This window comes from Perna viridis, chromosome 1, assembly GCF_037379345.1.
Source record: "Perna viridis isolate PV_CMFRI_1.1 ecotype Kerala chromosome 1, ASM3737934v1, whole genome shotgun sequence".
In the NCBI taxonomy this organism is placed as follows: Eukaryota; Metazoa; Mollusca; class Bivalvia; order Mytilida; family Mytilidae; genus Perna; species Perna viridis.
Genome location: NC_142445.1, coordinates 57,154,257 through 57,162,534, shown reverse-complemented (window position 1 = coordinate 57,162,534; position 8,278 = coordinate 57,154,257). Strand labels below are relative to the sequence as shown.

The 8,278-nt window shown below is 34.2% G+C and overlaps 1 long non-coding RNA gene across 1 annotated transcript; it reads right to left on the bottom strand.

Annotated features, from left to right (window-relative positions):
• Positions 1 to 1,357: 1,357 nt before the first annotated feature.
• LOC148629523 (uncharacterized) lies at positions 1,358 to 3,519 on the bottom strand. Its single transcript, XR_015916639.1, has 4 exons — positions 3,380 to 3,519; positions 2,685 to 2,816; positions 2,277 to 2,356; positions 1,358 to 1,614 (listed from the first exon to the last, which is right to left on the bottom strand). It is a non-coding gene; the product is annotated as an uncharacterized LOC148629523 (long non-coding RNA).
• Between the last annotated feature and the right edge of the window lie 4,759 nt (positions 3,520 to 8,278).

The window sequence follows — 8,278 nt, the reverse complement described above, 5'->3', positions numbered from 1 at the left end:
GTGACTGTGTTAATTTAGGCGGTAAAACTCAGGATCAAAAAGTCATGTGAACTTCAACATTCCCTTTCTTTTGAAATAGTATCTTGGACAAGCTGAGTAACTGCTGCCTCATAACTATGTATCTCTCCACTAGCTAATTAGTGTCTTATCCAGGATATGAAGTTTCACTAGGTATGAGCATTGCTAATATATAAATATATTTTATGGTGTACACACTGTGAACCGGGAGATTTTTTGCACTCTCTCTTTTTTGTGGTTTCTGCGATCAACCAGTTTTCTCACAGTTTTTAATTTGTGATTGTTCCTCAAATTGTACTATAATATTCCTATCTTCACTATTAAGCAGTTGTCCGAGGCCCAAGGCTTGTCAAAATGGAGATGGGTTTGTAAAATTAACTACTACAGGCCAACTGTCACTATACAAAAATTTCTGAAAAAATGTATATCGGGCCTGTGAACTGGGAAGTTAGTTGTGAGGACTGATGTTCTTCAAAGAAAACATTCATGACAGTTTAATTTTTTTGTTTTGGGTTTTACCAGAAAAATGGGGAAAAATATAACTGCTGTGAAAATTTCACAGTATATAGTATTGAAAATTTTCTTGATATTTCACAAATTCTGCCACTCAAAATTCTTACCCCGCTTTGTTCCCCCCCCCCCCCCCAGATAACAACAGTGAGTTTGGTAAAGAGCTTAAGTATTTTAAAACAAAAAAACTGAACAAATGTTGACAAGTTAACCATCTTTTAAATATGAAGACCTGAAACAATACTTAATTACTTCAAAAACTTCTTGAATTCAACCAAATATGACATTATATTCAAAATGCAGTACAGTTGAACCTCTCCATTTAAAATTGCAGTCTAATTTGGGGCAATCTTAGACAATACAATTATTTGGTATTTAGTATGGGGGTGGACAGGGATGTACTTTATCCCCACTTCCCTTCCCCTAGAGCACTGCCTAACACCCTCCTGACCACCACTTCCCATATTTTTCACTCCTCGTTTAACCACTGTTCCCCCATCCCCTCCACCACCATCCTTACCCCTTCAATCACAGATTCCTGCCCCCCTAAACCCCCTGTAATCCCCCGTCCACCCTCCCTAATATCTAAGCAAAAAGTAATGTGTTTTCATGGAGTTTTGGATAGAAGATGAATTTGTGTTTTATTAAGGATTTTGCTCTTAAAAATATGCCTTTTTATATATTTATTAAGAAAGTTTGTTGATCAGGCTATTAAAAAAATCAGAATCAAAGTCGTTTTTCATAGTTCAATTAACAATTTAGATAGTTTGTAAAGACATTGTGAAAAATTACAACTTTTACTTGAAAAGAAACTATAGACTTTATTGATAATAATATTAAAAATAAAACTTGGTTATTATGTTGATCATTATTGGTTCCTTTTCCCTCATTATATCCACAGGTGAAGCCTCAGACAAACAACACTTTGTTTAGCACTATTCTTTCTTCATAAATGTTGCTCATTCATGCACTGCTTTTTAAATGTTCAATTTCTCTCTTCATATTCTCTCTGGCAATAACATTAAACTTGTCATGGAAATCTTTTGTTGAGTACAGCCTCTCCCTCTGACCAAGGTCTTCTAATTCCTGAATGAGTAATAACTAATAAGTAATGTGTAATATATCAATAATTGATAATTTTTTTTTGTACCTTTTCAATTCTAGTTTATTATTTATCAAGACTTGCATGTATTACTCCCTATAGAATGATAAAATTATCTGTTGAGTATAATTTCATTGTCCAACCCTTTTACATACATGAAAAATAGATCATGCAGGTTTGCTTTTGGTTATACGTCGAGGATATATATTTCCTTGTACACATAAAGAAGTTAAGGATTCTACAGAAGTGCTGTAGAAAAGTTGTTTTTTTTTCTCATTAGAACACTATACTGAATAATCATTAACACTTAGGTGGGCAAAAACTGAGCATGTGTCAAAATATCCAAAGTGTTATTCCCTCAGTGAAATACCTGATTTATTCCATTGCAAAATATAGGTAAATCTTACTATCTAAATAATAAATATTATAAATGCCAGCTCCCCATGTTACTTACGTTTACTCACTCACCCGAGACCTTCGTTGTTTATATTCAGGTCCAGGTATACTCACTCACCTGAGACCTAAGTTTATATTCAGGTCCTGGTGTACTCACTCACGTGAGACCTTAGTTTATATTCAGGTTCTGGTATACTCACTCACCGGAGACCTTCTTAGTTTATATTCAGGTCCTGGTATACTCACTTACCTGAGATCTTCTTTGTTTATATTCAGGTCCTGGTATGTGTGAATACTCCTGTTTTACTTGTACAACATACTCCATATACCCTTAAACAGAAGTATTTGTAAAATGATGTGAGAGTTAGAATTACAATTATTGATCAATTTCTTATTTATTTCTTTGCCATTATACTATATCCATTGAATCGCAAGGTAGTGTTTATTACCTCTAGCGTAGAACTAGTCTATTTATAGTTCGTTTGAATCTTGGTTCCCTTTATATCAATGTTACACCACACGAACTGTAATAGAAATGTAGTGACTTGTGCACACTAAATGGTTTTAAAGAGGTTTTGGAAGAAGTACAAGTACGAATTATTGTAGTACAAATTATATGCGACTAAGCTCATTAAATGAGGAAAATCTGCAGACTTGCCAGCTTCAGGTCTTCCAAAAACAGCCATGTCTATATCTAGGAAGTAGTGTTTGTCATCAGATCCGTCCTCCGCCGTATATGTTCCACGGTGTCCATTATCCACTCCTTCACTGTATCCACTTCTTGTTGATTCTTGGAAAAGAATAATATGCTTTCAATATAAACGAGAGCGTCTTTCCACTAAAGATTTAATCTGTGAAATCTGCTGTCTGTAGTTTCATATGTGTTTCCAAGTCAGATTTTGGTATGAATTTTCTATTTATAGTACATGTACTTGAAAGGTCTTTGGATAACTAGATATTCGTTTGCTCGTATATACATACTTATACATGTATGCATATTGTGCCGATGGTTTCTGTATTTTCGGCATTGATATAGAAAATAACTAATTTGGTTAAGACAATAAGTGTTCCGTTTTATCACGATTGTTGTTCTGTTTGTGTTTTCTTGTACATATAAATGCAGCACTATCTTTTGTACCATTTTTTTAAAGGAAATTCTGCAACGTACACATGTAGTTTGACGCAAAAACCTTATTATGATATTGAGTGATTGCACTTTTTTTCCACTGTCAAGTACCGAATTACACGCCAATTTTACTTCTAATAGTTACAATAATGATTTTAAAATGATTTCTTCAGAAAATTTTTCCAGAGGTCAAAGTATATAGAAATGTAATAGCAAAAAAAACTTACTCGTGAAAATATATTGCTATCATGACAAGATCTGGTTTATTCAGTTTGTGTTCATGTTGATCGAAGTGCTGGAACATTTCTATGAGGTGGTTTATACTATGGTACTGTCTTGCACTCTCCATGTAACGTGACTGGATTTCTTTCCACCAAGTCGAGGTATGCTCATCGGATACCCCCAGTCGAATATTTAGGTCATTCCAACGCTTCTCAAGGTTTTCCATTTTCCGACTCTTTCAATTCTCGTCTTTTATAAGACACTGTCTATTCCAAATTTAGAAGTTTAAGAATTCCTAAGGATATATATATTTAAATTGAATTAGTTTAAGCTTCCTTCTTTCCTTTATCATCGTTTTTTTTTCAAATTCATTTTGAAAATAAAGTAGAAATGAAAGCAAACAAAAGCAGAACGGTAATATAAAGGGTTCAATGTGTTTACCCATATGAAGGGTGCAATTTCTTGTAAGTTATCAATAATTGCGCACAACTTTTAAATCGTTTTTTAACTTACCACTTGAGCTGCTATTTCCAGGAAATAAGGCAACACCATTGTCATCGGTAAAAATAGAATGAATTAAACATGTATAATCAATAGATTATATACGCATGATTTACCAAAATGAATATTGAGTTTTGAGTACATAATGTGTGATTAATATTATACAGTTTTATAAAGAACTTCTAATATCGTAATAATTTAGATTAAAATACTAAGGTGTAGCGATTTTTCTCAATTCTCCTTGGAGATATCCCTCGAGATAAGCCATATATTATGACGGCAGTTTTTTGCTGGTTGTTAGAGTGTTTTATTTTGTTCACGTGAGAGTGTAGGGGAAAGCTCACGCCGTCACAATATGGACTGGTACCTGTTAATTCTAGGCAGCTGTTAATCCTAGGCAATTGAAATAACAATACGTCAGTGTAGTTGGTACCAGACTTTATTTTTAAATTCATAAATACATTATATGTGAAATTCAATAGTAATTAATTGAAAGAATTTATATTTAAACATAACAATTATTAAATTAAAAATAGCATAATGTATAGATATAAGATATACATTCAATAATATAATATCATAAAATAAATCAAGTATTTAAATTAACAAGTTTTTCTCAAAATAAAATATCTTAATTCAAAATTAATAACAAAAATAATACTTAATACCTAAAATAACAATACGTTAGTGTAGTGGTACCAGACGCCCGAAACGGCCAACGTCGCCCATTATATAGGAGCTTGATGTTGAACCTGCCGTTCGATTCGTCCAGTAAGACCAACCCACTGTTCATACATAATGAGCAGCACAAAATAAAGAGGCATCTATAAATAATCAGAGTTCAATAAAAGAAGTTCCTTTAAATTTCACATATATATCTAATCTTCGTTTGAAACGTAAACATAAACATTTGCCAAAATACAAAACAGTTAACCCAATTAATTAGTTTTTAAATTCCGAAACAAGTAATTTTAAATCGTCTTTATTAATCAATTCCCTTATGCAAGCCTTAATTCTTTAAGTACAAAGATATTAATAAAACTATGGCACAGTTACGCGTAACTCGGTCACTGATAGTCTAGTCAATCTACTACACGACCTCAAAGTAATTGCTACACAAGTTTTTTTTCTTTTGTATATTGTAAAGTTATCATATAGGATCAATATATCAAAAATATAGCAAAATATAATTTTCGGAACATGCTTAAAAATAAGAAATAAAACCCGTGATATTTCGTCTATTTTTTGTTTCCGAAACCGGCTTCCATAGATGACGTCATATCGGCGGTGACGGTATAGAAATCAAAACTGGTAGGTTTATTAACGGTTATGCGTACACCTTTCACCACATTTATTTATATATTGTTGATTCAACTTCATTCTACAACCAAAACATATTCACAGACTGTAAATAAAGATGTTTATGCCCGTGCAGGTAGGGTGTTAAAAGAATAGGCCTGCAGCAGGGCTAAGCTTGTCGTAAAAGGCGACTAAATAGTGCTCAGAACCCTAGCCGGGGGCTAGGGCGCTCTGCCCACAGAGCAACTGGGATGTGTGCCCCAGGTGGTGGAATGGAGTACCCCTGGCGTGTTACATGCTGGGGTTGTCAGGCTATAATACGGAAAACCTGACCGCAAACCATACTGGTGCACCGTGTTGGGAAAGATGCCACGTTCCTCGCACGTTAAAGAACCCTGCTGTGGTATTCGATAGGAGTAGGAACCTTTGCGCTCCGCTAAATTGCCCGACCTTACCCATCCCCCCTTTTTCCAGTGGCAATCAAAATTTGTCGACCCTATTATCCTTGTGACCCATCCTTTCTTTTTTTTCATTTCATGTTCATTTTATCATCCATTTCATGTTCATTGTCTGAATATAGCTGAAATATTGCTGCTCGGACGTTAAACCCCAACAAACAAACAAACAAACATGATGACGACCATAAAACTTCTGTAGTGATGACTTCAATCTTGTAGCAACATAACCCTGTTCCAGAAGCCTATTTGTTAGAGTTCTAGCACGATACAAAAAGTCTGCGTAGTTTTGGCAAGCTCTGGCATAACGTATGAGTTGTGATATGAACACTCCATACGAAGGAGCCGAAGGGATGTTGCCACAGATGAAAGGAAAGTTGACAATTCTGAATGAAAAGTCATCACGTTTGTCGTAAAGTTTGGTCAATAGTTTTCCTTTACCATCGATTTCTAAGTGTAGGTCAAGATATGAGGCTGACTTCACAGTGTCTGTAGTATCTTTTATCTCAAGTTCTTTTGGGTAGATGCGATGTATCAAATCCCCGATATTAGGATTGTTTAAAGATAACACTTCATCTATATAACGGAAACTGAGATTGAAGGATCTAGCTAAACAATATTCTTTCTTTCTGATCAGATCATCTATAAAGTCAGCCTCATAAGAGTGAAGGAATAGGTCAGCTAGTAAAGGAGCACAATTTGTTCCCATTGGAATGCCGACCGTTTGTTGAAAAACACGTCCACCACACTGGACAAATATGTTGTCGATTAAAAATTCCAGCATTTTGTAAACATCTTTCTCTGTATATTTGGAAGATGATTTGGAATTATTTCTTACCAAGTATGAGGAATCTCTACCAAGAACTATATATTTGTGAACTATTGCCATCACTTGTCGTCGTCGTTAAGAATCTATCAAAACTCTTCTCCTCTGACACTAATAGACCAATTGAAACCAAACTTGGTATGAATGTTTCTTGGGGTATCCTGCATAGAACTGATTTGGGGATTTTTGATCCCTGGAATAACATGGCCGCCGTTACTAAAAATAGAACATAGGGGCCAGACAGATGTTATTTGCATACATCCCTAAAATTGTTCGGTTTAGCTAAATCTGACATAAGTAAAAGTGTTCAGTATGATGAGATCTATCTGTAGTGAAATTTTCATTTTAATCTGTTTAGCCATGTTGGAGTTATTGCCCTTTTTCAACATTTTTTTGCTATTTTTAATGTTATTTCTTAAAAATTTTTCTCCTCTGACACTACTTGACCAATTAGAACCAATCTTGGTATGAATGTTTCTTAGGGTATCCTGCATAGAAATGACTTGGAGATTTTTGATTGGTCGAAAAACATGGCCGCTGTTACTAAAAATAGAACATAGGGGTCAGACAGATGTTTTTCGCATATATCTCCAAAACTGTTAGGTTTAGTCAAACTCTTTCAATCGCTGAAATGACCCTTATTATAAGGACTTCAAAAGTGTTGAGGGATCAAAGTTGTCAAATGACTCCTTGTAAGAGTTATTGCCCTTGAAAGATGAAATTTTTTTTACAGTTTTCAGCCAATATCTTGAAAATTATAATAGATAGAAAGAAACTTTCTATTGCTGAAATGATCCTTATAATAAGTCCTTCCGAAGTCTTCATGAGTCAAAATTGTTGGACAAAACTTTTTAAATTTATTGCCCTTGAAAGACAAACTTTGACCAGACGAGCGATTCGGGCTCCTGGGAGTCTTTTGTTTAATACATATATTTATCACATACATAGTCCGGTAAAAAGAACGTTTTTCCATGTGCTTTATAAGCAAGGAACAAATTTGATGTTGGTACCCTTAGTCTTACATCTTTATCTTTATTTAAATATAAATTATATCAAGCTTTAGAGAAGCCAACAAAGCATATTTCTATTGGAAAACTAAAAATTCTTTATTGCCAGCTTCATTATAAAGTTGATGGTTTAAAAAAAAACACCATCTGTATGTGAGTGTGTAAATTAACTGTTATATTGATATTAGTGTATTAGGAACAGGTTTTAGAGAAGATTTTCAAAGTTGTACATGTGAAAAAAAACCAACATTAGTCAATGAATGGTTTTGAAAATTTCGGCATAGGTCCGTCCCATGATGCTGAACAAAATTACCCTTGCCAGAAATGTGCTAAAGGTAACAGTTTTTGAGTTATTTGCAAAAAAAAACCTGCCATCTGACCCCTATGTTCTATTTTTAGTAATGGTGGCCATGTTTTTTCATGAATCAACAATCCTAACAGTCATTTTGTGTGGGATACCTTAAGGATCGTAAATGCCAACTTTCACTGAATTCTGTGCAATGGATTTTGAGAAGAAGATTTTCAAAGTTGCACATGCGTAAAAATACAAAAAAAAATTGTTTCAGGGGCGGTAACTCCTACATCAGTTGACCAATCGTTTTGAAAATTTTGGTATAGGTCCATCTCATGATGCTGAACAATATTACTCCTGCCTGAAATCTGCTAAAGGCAATGGTTTTTGAGTTAATTGCAAAAAACTGCCATCTGACTCCTTTTCTATTTTTAGTAACAGCGGCCATGTTTTTTAATGGATCAAAAATCCAAAAGGTCATTTTGTGCAGAACACCCTAAGGAATAATCATGCCAAGTTTAAAA